The 18,109-nt window shown below is 38.1% G+C and overlaps 1 long non-coding RNA gene across 3 annotated transcripts in view; it reads left to right on the plus strand.

Annotated features, from left to right (window-relative positions):
• The window catches only part of LOC140625284 (uncharacterized), a 400,415-nt gene that overhangs the window by 37,295 nt on the left and 345,011 nt on the right, over nt 1–18,109 (plus strand). Inside the window, exon 1 of one of the 3 annotated variants that reach the window (XR_012024637.1) lies at nt 7,230–7,320. The exons of the other annotated variants lie outside the window; for them this stretch is intronic. This is a non-coding gene — a long non-coding RNA (uncharacterized lncRNA). Of the gene's footprint in view, nt 1–7,229; nt 7,321–18,109 lie in introns of those variants that run through there. 3 annotated transcript variants of the gene reach the window in all.

The raw sequence follows: 18,109 nt of genomic DNA on the forward strand, positions 1-18,109 counted from the left end.
GCTACAGCCTCTCCTGCTGTAGATGGATATTAATGATCTACTTTCTATCCCACCCATTTTCGATTACCCTCAGCCTTGCCTGGGATTTCTGCAGAGCTGCTGGCTTGCCTGGTGGGTGATCCAGACACGCATCCCTGGTGGGGGGGGGGGGGGGGCGGGGGGGAGTTGGGACCTGATTACTATGCATTTGCTATTATTCTTGTTTGTAGTTGAAAATGGGCAAAAGACCACCGAGAGATGCCCTAGAGGGTACTCTGAGTTCCAGATGGCCCTTTTCCTGCCCTGTTATGTAGCAGCAACTCTGTCTTCTCATTATAATCAGGATCATCACCCCTGAAAGTATAGAAATCCTTGTTCTATCTATGGATTAGCCCTAGGGGCCCGAAATGACTGGAAATTTGTAGCTTTAGGTTCAGTGGAGCCCTTATTGTTTCCCCTGATGGAAATATTCTGCTCCTGATCCCTAACCGTGGCTTCTAGACACACTAAACCTAACACTGCAATGATGGAAGCACAAATTCCCTGAGAGGGCACTGGATATGATGGTGAGAGAAGCCCACTCCTACTTTGTCTCTTGGTTCCTGGACCCACATGTTCTATTTAGTAGGGGTGCGGGGCATGGCATAGCACTGCATAATGGCTTTGGTTCAAGGTACATATTTCAACCTGAAGAATGAAGCCCCAACCCCACAGGGTATCTAAGCTGTGCCTTAATCACATCTTTAATAAGTCATTGTAAAGTTCTATAAGGTAAGCAACTTGGATATGATATGGTATATGATAGGACCCTTTGGATCCCATAATCAAATGTCCACATTTACATCTTCTTTGCTATAGAATGGGTTCTTTGGCATGAAGCAAGGTCATTTAGGACCTCAGATGTGTAAACCGGGCATTCTGAGATCTGTCAGATAGTGGTGCTGGCCAAGATTCTTCTGTTAGGAAATGCAAATCCATTTCTAGAATACGTGTCTCTCCTATTCCACGCAAATTGTTGTATTATTATTTTTTTGGTAGTAGAAGAGTCCAGATGTACAGAATTTGCCACCAAAAGGCTGATTGGTCTCCTCAAGGGATGGTGCCATATCAGGGGCCCATCCTTTGTCTCTGCTATTGTTAGGGTGAACATTCAGCAGCATTTGTGGCTAGATCAGTCTTAAGGGTAGGGGTCAATGCTATTGGGTCCATGCAGAGCCTGGCTTTTATGAATGGCTAGTTCACTTTTGGAGTCACTGTTGAAACCCTAGAATGGTTCAGGGAAGAGGCTGGCTATCATCTTCCAGATGAATCTTTTTGTTTACTTCATTGCGTATTGCCCATCCTATAGTGGATGTCTCTGGTGGGCATTTATATGTGGAACAAAGATCCACACACTTGGTGTCTACTTCCACAGGTACATGGATATATTCGCAAGACTTTTCCCAGAATTCTTTTCCTCCATCTTTTGATCTTGCTCCTTCTACTTTCTGGCTAACCTATTTGTCATTTCCCAGGAGCTCATGTCTGTTTTTACTTTAGGCTACTTGTGTCTCCCCACAAAGTGGGTGATCATGTCTACTGCTCAGAGTTCTATCCAGTGGAATGTTTCCCCCCTTACTAAGGTCTTCAAGGGCCACTCATTAAAAGGTAAGGAAGTCAAGATCATCCTGAGATGAGACCGTGGATGTGATTATGCTTGCTGTTGTCTATTTCAAGTGAATGAGAACTGTTGCTCACATTTCTTAAATATGGGTGTTAGAAATAATTCATTAGCCAGATCCATACATAGCTGCATACCCAGTATCAGAAATAGTATTAATTTGTTTTAGTAAATGTATCAGTCATTTAAGCTTAGTTAAATGTGGTTCCCAGTCATCTACCATGATCGACTGGATTTTTGTAGGTACCAGACTGGTGAATTAAGGGAATGTAAGGATTTGTTAAGACTTTGAGGGTGGTATTAATCTCTGCCATTCCATTTGAATAGGGTATTGCTTCTGATTTTCAATCTTTGCTGCATTGGATGGGGAGCAGCTTTGGGGTATTTCGCTTGGCCTTTTCTCCCATGATGCTCATTACTCTAGAGGTCAATGACTTTATGCAAGAGTTCTTCAAACTGCTAAATATACTGTCTAATTCTACCATCTAAATATGCTAAATATACTTTCTAATTCTGACATTTTCATTTAATTTCATGTGGGACATCATCTTTTTTTTTTTTTTCAGTCTCCCAGGAACCATTTTATCAGTGTACTAGGGTTGGCTCTAGGTGACTTTTTGAGGATGTTGAATCCTGATTCATGGAAGAACACCCCCATATCCACAAATTCTCCCTTGTAGGGACCAACATTCTACCCACTGTCATTTATTCAGTCCAGTGCCCTCGAGATCCTCCTTGGGCCATGTTCTCTTGGTTCCTACCAATATGTATTACCTAGGCTCTGGAGTACTTGGGTGAATAACTCATTCTCTCCTTAAGAAGGACATGTATTTTTCCAGATTACCAATGCTAAGTACTAGATCCTAGTCATGGGTTTAGTTGCCAGTAGGGAGGTGGGAGTAGATTTTGAAAAGACTCAGTATCCAATTCCATTTCACAGATGAAGATCTTATTGATTGTCATGTTAAGCATGCCACTGGTTAGTGGTAACTAACTGGTAGCCACTGGTAAACCTGATTGATTTACCTCCAAAATGGGATTCCTGTCAGCATCTGGTCAGCAAGTGACTCAACTCCAGAATCCTATCAGAGAGTCTAATACCTCGGACCAAATTTAGTATCAGGTGACTTAGGTTGGATTCTTCAGAAGCAGAATATGAGGCAAAGCCATGTGGAAGTGATTTAATTGGAAACATTTCTAGGAAAAACTGGTGGGAGAATGGGGATACGAGACCTAGAAAGGAAGGAAGCCAGAGGGTACATTACCAAATGAAATCCTAAGGAGGGTAACTGGCTCAGCCCCTGAAAAGATGGCAAAAAATAGCAGAGGTCACACACAGAGTGTCTTGATTAGTGGCAAGGGAGTGGAGTATTACCCAGCCATGATCAGTCAATGTTTAGGAGCTGCACCTGAGGTGACATGAATCCTGGCACTTCTGGCTCTCTGTGTAAGCAAAGAGTTCTGACAGCCAGGGCAGCGCTCCCAAAAGGGGATTCAGGTCCTGGCTGTGGGCAGTAAAAGCATATTGGAAGCTGTTGTGCATTAGCATTCTAGAGAGATCAGAGTGGATATGGGTGGAACACTTGACAACATCTGCCATTTCATTTTTTCATAAGCATTTATCAGAAGCTTCACATGCAACTAGAGTAGCATTCCCATAGAAGAAAGAGGGCATTGGCCAGTTTCTCATGTATTCTGTGCCCTCCCCCATTTGTATTATTATTTGTGCTGACTTCCTTTACAATAAACTTAAATGTGTATGAGTTTTCTTCTTAGTAGTCAAATTTTGTTTCGATGAAGAGTCTACATTAAAATATAGTCCTATACGAAATCACTGTGGACTGATTAAGAGCAGAACTGACCCTCATCTGCTCCCCAGTGAATTGCCGAGTAAAAAATAATGTTCCAAGGAGGCTAGGAAAGAAGGGTTAAGCCCGTCTCTTCTCTCCTCTAGGTAGGTTGGGTTTTGGTAAAGAGTTTGCCAGGTTGTGGCATTTCTATTTGAGATGATGAAATTGTTGTTATAAATACTGCATTCAAATGATCTCTTTTGTTACGTGAAGACTATGTTTGTGATATGAAAACATCATCTCTTATATTCTGACATTTTTAAGTAACATGTTTCCTTAAAAGAGAGATACACTAATATTCTTCAGAAAATGTAAGAGGAGGAGATTTTGGTCTATTAGTTTGAATGAGACTTTGGGTGTATGTAAGTGAATCATTATAACCGATGAGAAGTGTCCTTACACTATGTGCTGCTGTTTCTATGGGTTATATGTATCTGACCATCTTATTACTCCTGGCCTGGAGCAAGCAGAGATAAACAGACAATCACTGGGATGTTGATGATTGGATGTCAGTTTGCACCAATCCTCTTTTCTCATTCTTTTCTATTTTGATATTTAAATAAGCATTGGGGTAGGAATTCCAACTCATATCTTCATGCTGGATAAAGGTTTTCATTCTGAGCTGGCTCAGTGAGTGGTCTCTTGGGTCAAAGCAAAACCATCTGCTACTTCTGTTTTGATTTTCACAGTCGAACGTCCACCTTGCCACATAAATGTAATCTATGCATGTATTCTTAATAAAATGACACCCTATTTATTTAATGGAAATTCAGTAGGTGGCAGATAAATGGCCAGCCACAAGATCAAAAGAGGGTTTTTCATTTGGTATAAAGCTCTTTTTCTTGTCTAGAACTTAGTTTTTAAATTTATTTATAAAGAAATGTAATGGAATTGATTTTTTTTTTTTTTTTGCTAATCCAGAAGCAGAACATGGAAGGTATTAATGGTAATTTTTTAAAAAAGTAGTTATCTCATTCTATTCCACTCTCTTTTACTTCCTGTTTAGGTATTTAGGAAATCTACAAAGGTGCAGTCACACCAAGGAACAGTAGGAGACAAACTGCATGGAAACTTTATTCTGTTGGAAAACATGGCTTTCCCTATCAGACTAAAAGTTTTACCATTTTTTTGTAGGCACTAAACATATTATTGGCAAAAATATTTTTTTTGGCAAAAATAATTTTGTTAGTAATTACTTAATTTTTCATTTAAGCTATTTGAAACTGATTTTATCTAAGTGATAATTTGAAAAAGTATTTTAATGTGTGAAATATATACTTAACTAAAACATTCTCTTAGATTATTTCTACATTAGGTGACTTGATTTTGATCATTTATATAAATGACCAAGACATTTAATTTGAACTTTTGTTTTCTTTCCCCAAGTTTTCTAGTTCAATTGGTATTATTTAGATCTCTAGTTTCATTCTATATGAGAAAACAAACCTTTTCAAAATAATTTCTTTCTCACTCTATTCTTGGGTCTTTCTAGCTCTTCCCAGTGGCTCTTTCTGAAAGTGCTCAGAAATTCCCATGTACCAAGTAAACATGAGGTTATTCTTAGTATATTAACAGTTATTATCATGGGAGAAGAATGACTTTAATATTAATAAAAATAATTTCCACTCACTGCTGGAATAAATTAGTTTATTTTTAAAAGTTGATTCAATGATTGATATTTATAGAATGTTAATTTTTTTTTTAAAGGCAACTCTGTGTGGAGTCAGGCAGTTTTGGGCATCTTTGCCAACCTTTCACAATAAGAACACAGAAATTATTCTGCACATCAAATGGAAATCCAGTCTCATAAACCTAAATAATAACCCTGAGTATTGATGATCTATTATACTTTGCTGAGTCAAAGCACTTAAAAAGAATTAACAAATAAAATCTTCAAAAGACTCCCCTGAGGTAGATAAATGTTTTCTTGCTTATTTCTTTAGAGACTACATTTTAGGTTACTTGCCAAAGCTAAAAGGTCATTGTTGCTGATGCCAGGAGTGCCAAGAATCTTCTGGTTGCTAATCCAGTTCTTAGATAATTATAATTAGGGCTTGATATAAACTATGCCTAGTTTTGCATTTGGTTCAAATTAACATTGAAATTTCTTGACCCATTTAAATTATTTTATAGTTAATAGAATTGTGGAGTTGGAAATGTCCTTGGAGATGATCTAGTCCAAACCCACTATTTCACAGATGCTGAAAGACTGAAGCTCAGGGATGTGAATCCCTGCTCAGGTCTCAGTCTTTCCACAATGGACCAGTGTACAAAGATCTGATGGTCATGGCTTGCTGTGGAAACCTCCCAGTAGATTTCAATAGATTTTCCAAGAGATGGCATTAGATCTGTGGAGTGGTAGGTAAGGATGAAAAAGTGGGGGAGAAAAGATGTTCTAGGAAGAGAAAGGATTTGGGGGTTTTGTTTTTCTCTGTTTTGTTTCTGAACAACTTTCTCTGCTGAGTGACACCATGCTCAAGGAAGCCCATGTTCTATTTCTTAGAAAAATGCCTCGGCTCAAAGCCATCACCACAGGCCTTCTTAGACACCCAAAATGGGCAAAGAATACTTTCTGGAAAGAATATTTGTAATAGTTCCCTTGAAAAGTCAAGGGTGGCAGGAGGCAAGGGGAAAGGGAGAGGTTGTGAGCAGGAAAATATGAGTGCAGATGTAGCAAATAAGGGGCAGATGCCACGTGAAGATGAGTTCTGGCTCCCCAAATATGGCATGCCCCCGTGTAGTTTGAGAGAGACACACCCTTTGTGCACCCAAGCAGCACTCTGAAAGTCTATCTTTCTGCAATGATATTTTAAGCAACTTCCAAACTTCTTCTGAATACCAGTCCTCATTCCAATTGCCTACTTGAAAGATTTATTTCGATATCTACTAGGTATCTCAAAATAACATGTTCCAAACTCAACTTCTGATCCTCTGTGAAACCTATTCCCTCAATGTCCTCCCTAGCCCAGGAGATAACAACCCCATTCTTCTAGGTATTTAAGCCAGAGGTTTTGCAGTTATCCTAAGTCCTCTTTTTTTCCACACCTTATATCCAATTAATCACTGAATCCTATTGATCCATATCCTCATCTTGGAGGGATCTTGAGTTACCTGGCTCTTCTCAGATTATGACTACTGTTTTGTTTGTTAATTTACTATGGAGGTTGGAAAGAGGAATACTAAGAGTGGCTCTACTGAATTATCTGTTTGCCAAGCAAATTCTTCCCTGCCTACATTGTATACAGAATAGCTTTGCCTCCTCTTGATAATCACGGTCAATTATCAGAATGGTGTTAACTTTCCTTAAATACTGAAATACTGGTTGCTTCACACAAGAAAACCAAAATAACAGGATGGGAGCCATAACTTAATTTTTAAAAAGATTTTTGCAATGTACCCTGGTAGAAATAGTGTATATCTCCATACCTCTAGGACCCAAAGTTGTGGGGATGGGATAGCAAATTCCCTAAATGGGTCAGGAGAAATTATGTCAAGAAAAACTACTTGTACTTTTATCCTATGGTTCCCAAATCCATTTATTCTGTCTATCAATTGGAGGTATAAATATGATGACTATTGATTTAGCATGATGCTGTATCCAGAAAGATGGTACTTCAAATTTATAGGGTATTGCTTTCAAGCTTGAGCTGCAGGCATGCTTTCGAAAAGTTGTTCTAGCCTCTGCTTCTGACAAGATGGAGTAACAAGGACCACATTTACTTTTCCTTCTGAAACAAACAGAAATATCAGCCAAAATACATGAAACAACAGTTTTCAAGACACTGATGCCAAGCAAGGAAGGAAAGTGATCCCTGAGAGACAGGAAACATGGTAAGCAATATGATACCCTTAACTGTGTTGAGAGAGTTTCCAGTACAGGGAGGGGGAACTGGAAGATAGGTCTGTAAATTCTCTGAGTTGAAGCAATGGACTAAGTTCAGACAGAAAAGGTGGTTAGAATTCATAGGACACAAGTGCTGAGAGGAGAGACCTTCACAGAGAGGGCACTGTGGAGATCTTCAGATGATCCCTTTGAGTACTTTACAGAATATTAAGCAGTACATGCATATACTGAGGGAAAGAATGATCCCAAAGTATTAAAGAGAATAATGTCTGGTGTTCCTTGGGGTTAAGAATAGTGCTTGTTCACCCCAGCCATTCTGGAAAACCCCATAATTAACAGGGAATTAAGCAGAGTATGTAAGAGAAGGTACTGTCTTAGTAGTAGAGAACAATTAGTACTGGACTGAGCATAGTTCTGGACCTGCTAATAGGTCATAAAAGCAAGACTAGGAAGGACCAAGCTGTTTCCAAATAACTTAACTGTAGCCCAGAATAAAGCTCAAGACAATTTACATGAATTCAAAATTATCCAGTACCCAGTTAGGTAAAATTAATAATGTCTGACATCCAAAGATTACCAGGCATACAAAGAGGCAAGAAGATACAACCCATAATGAGAAAAATCAATCAATCAAAACAAATCCAGACCAGACACAGATGCTAGACTGAGGAAAAGAGAATGTTAAAACAGTCATTATAACTGTATTCCACACAGATATTTAACATATTTTTAAAATCCATAAACTCCTAGAGAGGAAAACTACAATGTTTGAGAAGAAAAATAATCTGAAGGAGAGCTACAGAAATCTTCTTTTACATTGAAAAAAAAAAAAAAAGGTCAATGAACTTGAGGGCAGAAGAGTAGAAACTCTCCAAAATGAAACAGAAAAAAAGTTCTTTTTTTGAATGAAGAGAACATCAGTGAGCTATGGAACAACTTTAAGTGACCTAATATATGAGTAGTTAGAGTTCCTAAATAAGGTGGCGGCGGGGGGGGGGGGGGGGGGGAGGGCAGAAAAAAATTTGAAGAAAAAATGGCCAAAGACTGTCCAAACTGAATCAGAACCATAAACCTACAGATACAAGAAACTCAGGAAATTCCAAGGAAAAGAAACATGAAGAAGGTAATACCAAGGCACATCATGATCAAGTTGCTCAAAACCAGTGATAAGAAAATCTTAAAAGGTAGGCAGAGGAAAAAGACATCTTATATACTAAGATAAGGATGACATCAGATTTCTTATTGGAGACAATGCAAGCAAGAAGACGATGAGGCAACATGTTTAAATTATTGAAAGAAAAGGAAAACTATCAACTTAGAATTCTATACTTGGCAAAAACACTGTTCCAAAAAAGGGCAAAAATAAGATGTTTACAGACATGCAAAAGTTTAAAGAATTTATCACTAGCAGATCTATACTATAAGAAATATTGAACAAAGTCGTTCAGCCCAAAGGAAAGTTATACCAGATGGAAATCCAGATCTACACAAAGGAATGAAGAACACCAGGAATGCCAACTATGTGGTAAATACATGACTTTCAAGTTTGATTTATACCTCCCTACAAGATCATTGATTGTGGGTTTATAACATATGAAAAAAGGAAATTGCATGACAACTATAGCATAAGGGCCAGAAAGGGATAAATAGATGTGTGCTATTGTATGTCTTTTATGATATATATGAAGTGGCACGATATCACTTGAAGGTAGATGTGATAAATCAAAGATATATATGATAAACCCTGGTGTAACTGTTACAATAACAAAATAAACTGCTATAGCTAATAAGCCAACAAAATGAAACCATAAGAGATATTAATCTGAAAGAAGGCAGGCACAGAGGAAAAAGGAACTGAGAACAGATTGGGACAAATAAAAAAAAGCAAAATGATAAACTCAAGTCCATATTAATAGTCACATAAAATGTAATACTAGGTTCAGCTGTAAGTAAGGCCAAGGTTTTCAAGTAAGTTGCATGACCAGGTGGACCAGAGTTACATGTCATCCACCATTGTTGCACCTGAGGCTCTTTGGCTCAAACCAAAGGCCAAATGTGAAATTCTAAGCAGTTGATGGAGGATGAAAAAAAGATTCATTAAGTATTTTGGCACAAGCTCAATATGGAGTGCTCCAGAACTACATCCCCACTGAGAAGAGGTCTTAAAAAACATAATTAAGGGAAAAAATGTCCCCAGTTAGCAGAACTTCAGATGGTGCATCTGGTCATCCACTTTGTGTAAAAGAAAAATAGTTCAAGAGTACTTATGAGCAGAGGCAAATGGCCTGGCTGGCTTATCAAATGACAGCAAGAAGAAATATTAGAAAGATCAGGGACCAGAGGGTAGAGTGAGAGACTTGTGGATGGACTTAAGGAATTGAAGTATGAAAGTGCTCAAAATAATAAAGCAGACAAAATAAATCAGTTAACTGGCTTCAGCTGGCTTCTGTCACTGGCCACCCAAGTGCCAGTAGAATGAGCATATGAATGGGGTTTTGAGGCAGATGTAGAGGCTATGTACGGGCTCAACAACATGGACTGCCACCCATCAGGGCTGACCTAGATACTGTCATTGCCAGATGTCTAATCTGACAGCCAGAGACCAGTGCTGAGTCTGACATACAACCAGTTCTCTAGGAGACCAGCCAGGTACTTGGTTATTTGAATCCATCTGATACTTGGCTATTTGATTATATTGGGTTCTTGCGACCTAAGAAAGGAGAGTGATTTGTCTTCAACAAACTGACATGTATTTCAGATATGAATTTGCCTTTCCTGCCTGCCTTGGCCAGTGCCATTATCTAATGGTTTCAGGCTATTTTAACAACAAACACAGGATCCTACATAATATCCCCTTAGACCAAAGAAACCACTTTACAACAAAGGAAATGCAATGTTGGGTACATGACATGGGATCCACTATTTCTACCACCTACCACATTTTCAGGAAGTTGCAACCTATTACAGCTTTGGAAGGATCTTTTCTCTCCTCCTCCCTCCCTCCCTCCCTCCCTCCCTCCTTCCCTCCCTCCCTCCCTCCTTCCCTCCCTCCCTCCCTCCCTTTCCTCCCTCCCTCCCTCCCTCCTGGAAACTAAATAAAATATTTCTAAATAATTCATGGGTTCAAGAAGAGTAAAAAGAAAATCAGAAAGTGTTGAACTGAATTAAAATGGAAAAAAACCCCATATAATTAGTGGGATACAACTAGAGAAGTATTTAGAGTAAAATTTATAGCACTAGAAACTCACATTAGGAAAGATAGGTCTCAAATCAGTCAACTTATTTAGTTTCCAGATATTTGTAGACCACAATTTCTTTTGAATGTACAGATTGATCAAGTCCTTCTTTACTGTTCTTGTATTTTTTTCCCCTGCTATTCTATTAACCAACTCTATAACTTCCTCTCCCACCTCTTCTTTCCTCAGGACCCTGTCGCTGCTACTCCAACTCTGCCTTTCATTGTGATAATTGGGCTTACTTTGCTTCTGATGTTATGTGCCACCCCTGGCCTCTGTTATTTCAGGATCCTCTCATTTTCACTGCTGTTAGTAAGCCCAGTTCTGTAACACCATCTCCCATTTCTAGTGCTGGACTCTAGAGAAGCACCATCTCTGAGCTGGTCAATGACGATGTGGATGCTCTGACCAGTGCATTCCTTATCATTTTGATAAACAGAATATCCTTTAGGCTTTTCCATGAAACTTAGTGAACTCAGGTGTTCTGGCCTTCACTAATATTTCCTCTCAAGGATTCCCACTTCACTGAGTCTTTAAAGCCTTTCCCTTACTGTGGCCATCTAATCCTCCAAAGATCATCCTAAAATGATCTTTGCATTGTCTACCAGAGTGTTTTCCAGGGTGTTAAATCCTATATAATAGAAGATTGTTTCATGTTGATAAGCCCTCTCTTATCCTATTTCATCTTCCACATCTGTTGATCCACATCTTCAGGATCAAGCCCTATAATCTGTGTTTTTCCATGTTGGCAGCTCCTTTGGAGTACAGTATTTTTGCTCTTTTAGCAGGGCCAACATATTTCTAATCTGGTTCTTCTGTTACTTACCCCAAGTTGTTGGACTGGGCCGGGAGTGTGTGAGGGGGCAAATCATGAGGGGTTGTTTGAAGAGGCCTCTGCATTATCTTTAATCAAGAAGGAACACCAGCTTTTAACATGGAAGAGTGTGCTACTCTGTAATCCAGGGTGCTTCAGGGAATATGGTAATTCAAGATCAAGGGCATCAACTCTGATGTCCTTATCAAGTGCCAGGATCCCACCCCTTCCTAAGTAGGGCCCTACTCTTGGCATAGCTGATTTTCCAGGGCTGAGAAATCAACCTTCTCGGCAGTTCTGCTACCATTATGAGTCTGATCCTTCAGGTTTTTTTTTTTTTTTTTTCTGTTCTCCTGCTGCAGGAGATGGGAGTCTCTTTGTGTGATTCCAAGGAAGACTTCAGTTTTCACACTTGACCTGAATTGTAAATCTTCTTCAGTCTTTTACCATTTTTCTCCAATTCTTCCATGGCTCTCAGCAATAGCCATCAGATTCCGTAGTCTTTATTTATTTATTTATTTTTTTTTTTTCCGTAGTCTTTATAATTACTTCTGCTAAACTTTCAAATGCCTGAACATTGCACCAAAAGTATATTTTCTTCCTCTGGTAACTAATTCTAGTTGTCTGTTGGTGGAAGTTCCAGCAATGGCAGAGCTCTAGCATACTGAGGGCTTTTTGTATTTCACCCACCACCAGTGATCAGCAAGTGATTCAGCCCCAAGCTCCCATTTTCATATCTACTTTTTAGGACTGTCCCTGGAGTCAATGTTTTTAGGTTGTATTCCTAAGGCAATAGTGAGATCTAGTTTTGCACATAGGTAGGTAATTGGAGAACATTCTTGAGAACCACACTTGCAAGAGAGAGAGGAACATAGGCTAGAGCAGAGAAGTTGAACTGAGATTTAGTTGTAACAGAGGCCTCAGTTAATTATATAGGAGTTGGAAGCTGAAGTGGCTCTTCATAGTTGTCACCAGTGATTTGATGCAGGCTGTCCCTAGGGAGGGAGCAGAGCTGGAACATTACCAGGATCACTCTCTTAGGTAAGTCGCATTTCTTCAGCCTAGGGCAATCCATGTGGAGCTCCCTAGCTATGAGGGAGGTACCATTCCAGGTAGCTGAGGGAATGAGACCTTTGGTCTAGAAGTGTGGTGTCTTAATGGTGCACCCCAGCATCCATTATAAAACATTTTAGGACTTTTGGCCCAAGTAGAGACTTTGATTAATATTGACAAATACCAGGACACCTATATTTTTTGTGAAATGTTAACCAGTTTTACACACAGACATCACTAATCCAATTTATCTTATACTTGAGGATATAATACCAGACTTAAAATATTAAATTTAGAGGCCAAACATTTTGGTAAAATAAAGATAGGGTATGTCTGCTATTTCTTATAATCCCTGTGTAGAATCCATACTGAGCAATGAAATGATATTGGTGTGCATTGAGTTATCATAACTCAAAATACTCTGGATCATGAACTGCTTCATGAACTGTCTTGAATAACTTATTGTAGACATTTGGTTTTTCTGGATTGTTCTCATGCTTGTTGGTTCTCAGTTTTTAGAATCCTGTTTCAGCCTAGGTCTAAGAAGAAGTGGAATGTTAATTATTTTATTTCAAGCGTGTTGTCATTTTTTCTTCTCTAAAATTTCTCAGATCATTGATTTCAATCATATTTATACCAAAAAATTATTTTGATGTCATAATACCAGTGCCAAGTCTTTTCCCCCTTTCTCTCCTCTTCATCATTTCAGCCAAATATACTCTATCAAAAAAGCTTTCCATTACCTTTACTTGGGCCAAGTTCCTCTCACTGTCTAATGAGATTTTCAGTAGCTGGATTCTTATCTGGTCATCTGTATTTAATATTTGGAAAAGTAAGACTAAAGAGATTTAAGCTATCACTTACTAGGATATTAAAAAGTGGTGGATCTTAGTCCTGGTAGTAAATAAACTATTTTTATTAGGTGAGGATGAACACATTTAGTAAAGCACAAATTATTTCCATGGTATCCAGAAATACCAATGGTAAGCCTAGCACTCATAACAGGACTCAACCCTGAAGGGTATAGAAAGTCATGAACATAAAACTAAGCAGTGGTCATGAGAAACTATTCCAAATGAGCACATTAAGAATTTATTTGCGTTATATTTTTTGTTTGGATGTAGAAATCATTACTAGCTCTTATCGACTCTTGAATTATGGCATGAATGTGAGAGCAATTACATTTTTGGAAGGTTTAGATAATATTTTACAAGAAATTAAGTGGCTAATTAATTAGAACGTTTGATATGGAAAAGCTCAGGAGGTTATACATTTTATAAAGTGGTACTACTGAAAAATTATTACTTATAAAATTCTGAAAAATGCATTTTTTTTTCAAGATTTTATTTATTTATTCATGAGAGATATAGAGAGAGAGGCAGAGACATAGGCAGAGGGAGAAGCAGGCCCCATGCAGGGAGCCTGATGTGGGACTTGTTCAGGGGACTCCAGGGTCGTGCCCTGAGCTGAAGGCAGACACTCAGCCACTGAGTCACCCAGACGTCCCAAATGCAGTTTCACGTACCATTTCATTCAAAGTTCTCAGGGCACTTACTATTATTTTGTACATTTAATTGGTCTACCAGGGTAATCAGCTTAGCATTATAATATTTATTCCAACACACTGCTTATGGGTTAAATACTTCTAAAAATCAGAGTTTACAAATCCTGAGTGTTGTCTCACTACATTATATTTTTTCCACCTTTAATTACTGGCCTTGGCAGGAACAGTCAGAGACATCTAAATTACCTAGTCTTTCTAGCTACACCTAGTAAGAGCATAGAATTCTCAGTTTTGTTCAAACAAAGCAGGAAAAACTGACTTTCTTCCTTTATTCTGACTTTAGTCCTTTAGGGACTAAAAACCCTCTTCAGTTAGATGAATGTGTCTTGCATACAGCTGTGGAAATTTTCACACATCAGGAGAAATCAGCAACATGTACTGCTGAAAGGAGAAAGAAAATGATTACTGTTAAGTGAAGCTTAAAGGAAACACACCCAATGTTTGTGTAGGCAAATTGAGTGAGCACACACCCTGGGGTCTCAAACACACCATTTTGGTGGATTATTATGCACGATTTGTCCATACTGACAAAATGATTAACTGTTTTGCATCTGTGAATTCATGACCCCAAACAGATGAAAGGTAAATATGGCTATGTTGACAAATGGCTTGGTTGCAAAATTCTGGTACAAACAAAGGCATTATAAGAAAAGAAAAGAAAAAAGAAAAGAAAAGAAAAAATCTGCATAAAATAAATTCATGTAAATTTTCTTATCAGCCATCAGGTCAACCTTTTTATTCTTTCAAAGAATGACACTATGACTTTAATTATCTGTGGAGGTAAGTGGGTAAGATATTTAGGGGTAGAATTTTAGGGTAAAAGAAATAAGTAAGAAGTTAAGAGGGGCTCAGCCTCAGGAAAAGCTTTAAATGAAGTGCATCTCAGCACCCAGAAAGTGGATGAGTAGGGAAATGATTCTTAACTTGATATCTAATGACAATGTTCCAATACATTCTAGCATTAAAGAACCTTCAATGCTCTTCACATTATACCTTTCCTATCTCAGGAAAAATATGGACTATAAAAAGCTGGGCTGACATTCCTCAAGCAGAAGCTGCTGAAGAAACGAATAATTTCCTTTTCTTAATTTTTATTATAGGCAAAAAAAAATAATCCTAGGAAATTCATTTAATAGGTGATAATTGGAATAGTGTGATCCTGGAAATGTGGGTGAATAACAAACTATAGAAAACTAGCAAATAAAACTAAAACCAAACAAATAAACAAAAACACCTGAAAGGTAAGAACACATAGAGAATGACGTGGATCTTGCCTCAACAATCTTAGATTTCATGTTTAACCAATGACACCATAAAAATTTTCCCAAAACAATAGTAGTAGAAACAAGAATGAAAGTTTCATGGTTTCTACCCTACTCAAAAGTGATTTATAGTTATAGTCCTCAGTTCTAGACTAGTGTTTCCCAACTTTAGTATGCATATGAATCATCAGAGGATCTTGTGCAAATGCAGGTTCTAATTCAGCTGGCCTGAGTCTACATTTCTAACAAGTTCCCAGAAGACACTGATGTGGAAAGTTCAAGGACCGTACTTTGAGAAGCAAGGATTTAGAAAACTTGGGGGAGCATCTAAAGGATGTTAATTAACAATTGATCAATTAGATCTCTGAGGAAAGGTGAGGACTTCTGTGAAAAACAATGAAGAGAAAGAAAAATGAGTAATAAGAGGATCAAAGAATATAAAGGGCTCTTGGCAGAGTTTTCTTATTCCACAGACAGCAGAATTATAAGTGAGTTTCCATGATAGCTTAAAGAGTATGCAATATTGGGGTGCCTGGATGGCTCAGTTGGTTAAGGGTCAGGTCATGATTCCGGCTCAGGTACCCTACGACCCAGCAATTGTACTACTGGAGATTCTCCCCAAAGATACAGATGCAGTGAAATGCCAGGACACCTGTACCCCACTGTTTATAGCAGCAATGTCCACAATAGCCAAACTGTGGAAGGAACCTCGGTGTCCATCAAAAGATGAATGGATAAAGAAGGTGTGGTCTATGTATACAATGGAATATTCCTCAGCCATCAGAAAGAATGAATACCCACCATTTGCTTCGACGTGGTTGAAACTGGAAGGTATTATGTTGAGTGAAGTAAGTCAATCAGAGAAGGACAATCATCATATGGTTTCACTCATACGGGGAATATAAGAAATAGTGAAAGGGGTTATAAGGGAAAGGAGGGGAACTGAGTGGGAAAAATTAGAGAGGCAGACAAACCATGAGAGACTCCTAACTCTGAATAACGAACAAGGGATAGTGGAAGGGGAGGCGGGTGGGGGGATGGGGTGACTGGGTGACAGGCACTGAGGAGGGGACTTGATGGGATGAGCGCTGCGTGTTATACTATATGTTGGCAAATCGAACTCCAATAAAAACAAATGAAAAAAAATCAGTTAAACTATGTATAAATTCACCAAAGAATAAACATAAATGGTTACTAAAAAAAGAAAAAAATGATTCTGGCTCAGGTCATGATCTCAAGGTCATGAGATTGAACCCTGCATTGAGCTCCATGGAGCTTGCTTAGGATTCTCTCTCCTTCTGCCCCTCCCTCTGCTTGCACCATCTCTCTTTTGAAAAAATAAAAATAAAAAAGTAATGTTTTTTAAAAAGTCTATGCAATATCTGGAAGAGTTTTATGACAGTAAGGAGTGCTAAATATTAAAATAAGTTACTCAGAGAGGGTAGGCAATCTCCTACCAAGAGTTTGGGATGATTGAAGACTGGTCCTTCCTCAGGAAAGATGGATTTTCTTTGTTACCTCTTAAAATCCTCTTCCTGGTGAATATGCATAGAATTGACATATCAGTTTGGTAATTTTATTAATATATTTGTATCCAAAAATCATTTGGAAGCCAATCTAAATATCAGAGCTGATAGCAGACCTCATGTACAACACCATTTTTGGCTACTTCGCATATATATTTATTTTGGTGGTTTGGGAAAGTTCTCTTGGAGGAAGACATTTATTATACTATTTTACTTTGCATGTGGTAGTCCCATACAGCATTCGTTTTCTTGTTTCCCAGTAGCTAGCTAGAGGAAAAGTGAAAAAAGATTTATTATTTGAATTTATATCATTTTTAAAAACAAAACTTCATAATCAGTGGAAGTTTCAAAAGTAATTTTCCCAGTTTTTATTAATGCATTAAAAGATAAAGAAAGAAGAAAGAAAGAAGAAAGAAAGAAAGAAGAAAGAAAGAAAGAGAAAGAAAGAAAGAAAGAAAGAAAGAGAAAGAAAGAAAGAAAGAAGAAAGAAAGAAAGAAAGAAAGAAAAGAAAGAAAGAAGAAAGGTTGAGTTTGGTTAAATTCTTAGGTTCATTTTCTCATTCTTCACAGAAAATCCTTTTTCGTTTTCAAAAGAGTTTTGTATTCAAATGGCACTTTGAGAATTGTGAAAAGGAGTAAAAAATCATCATATTATATTCTTTCATAATTTATTACAGAAATCTCCTTTCCTTGCTTTAGTATCACTAGGCTTCGTGGCTCAGTACTACAGTATAAGGCAAGTAAGAAAAGCTAGGCCGTAAGAGCTAATGAGTACAGCGCTTTCCGTTTGTCAGACCCTATTCTGTGTGCTTCTCATATACTAACTTGTTCAGTAAGTATAGGGATGTGGGCAAGCTTTGGCAACAAAAGAAAAAAATGATCAAATGCAGCATTTTCATGCTTCCTACCTCGAAAGAAAGAAAGAAAGGAAGAAAGAAAGAAAGAAAAAGAAGAAAGAAAGAAAAAGAAAGAAAGAAAAAGAAAGAAAGAAAGAAGAAAGAAGAAAGAAAGACGAAATGAGAGGAGCTTGGGATAGCTTTTTCTAGGTCCCTGGTGAACTTCAGTGATGCTGATAGAAGGCGATTATACACAGGATGCTATAGAATTGAAGGCAAAGTTGTATAGAATGAATCTCCGTGTTTTCAAGCACATTCCAGCAAGGGGTTATATAGCATCCCTGACCATACGTCCCAAGGCAAATGCTGGCTGGCACGCTGGACCTCACTGTAAACTCACTCAGGTTGTTCTGTATGTATTTCTACCTCAAAGTTTCAACAAAGGGATGGATACATTTTTGGAAATATATTTTTTAAAAACTGGG

This window comes from Canis lupus, chromosome 36 (genome assembly GCF_048164855.1).
Source record: "Canis lupus baileyi chromosome 36, mCanLup2.hap1, whole genome shotgun sequence".
NCBI lineage: Eukaryota > Metazoa > Chordata > Mammalia > Carnivora > Canidae > Canis > Canis lupus.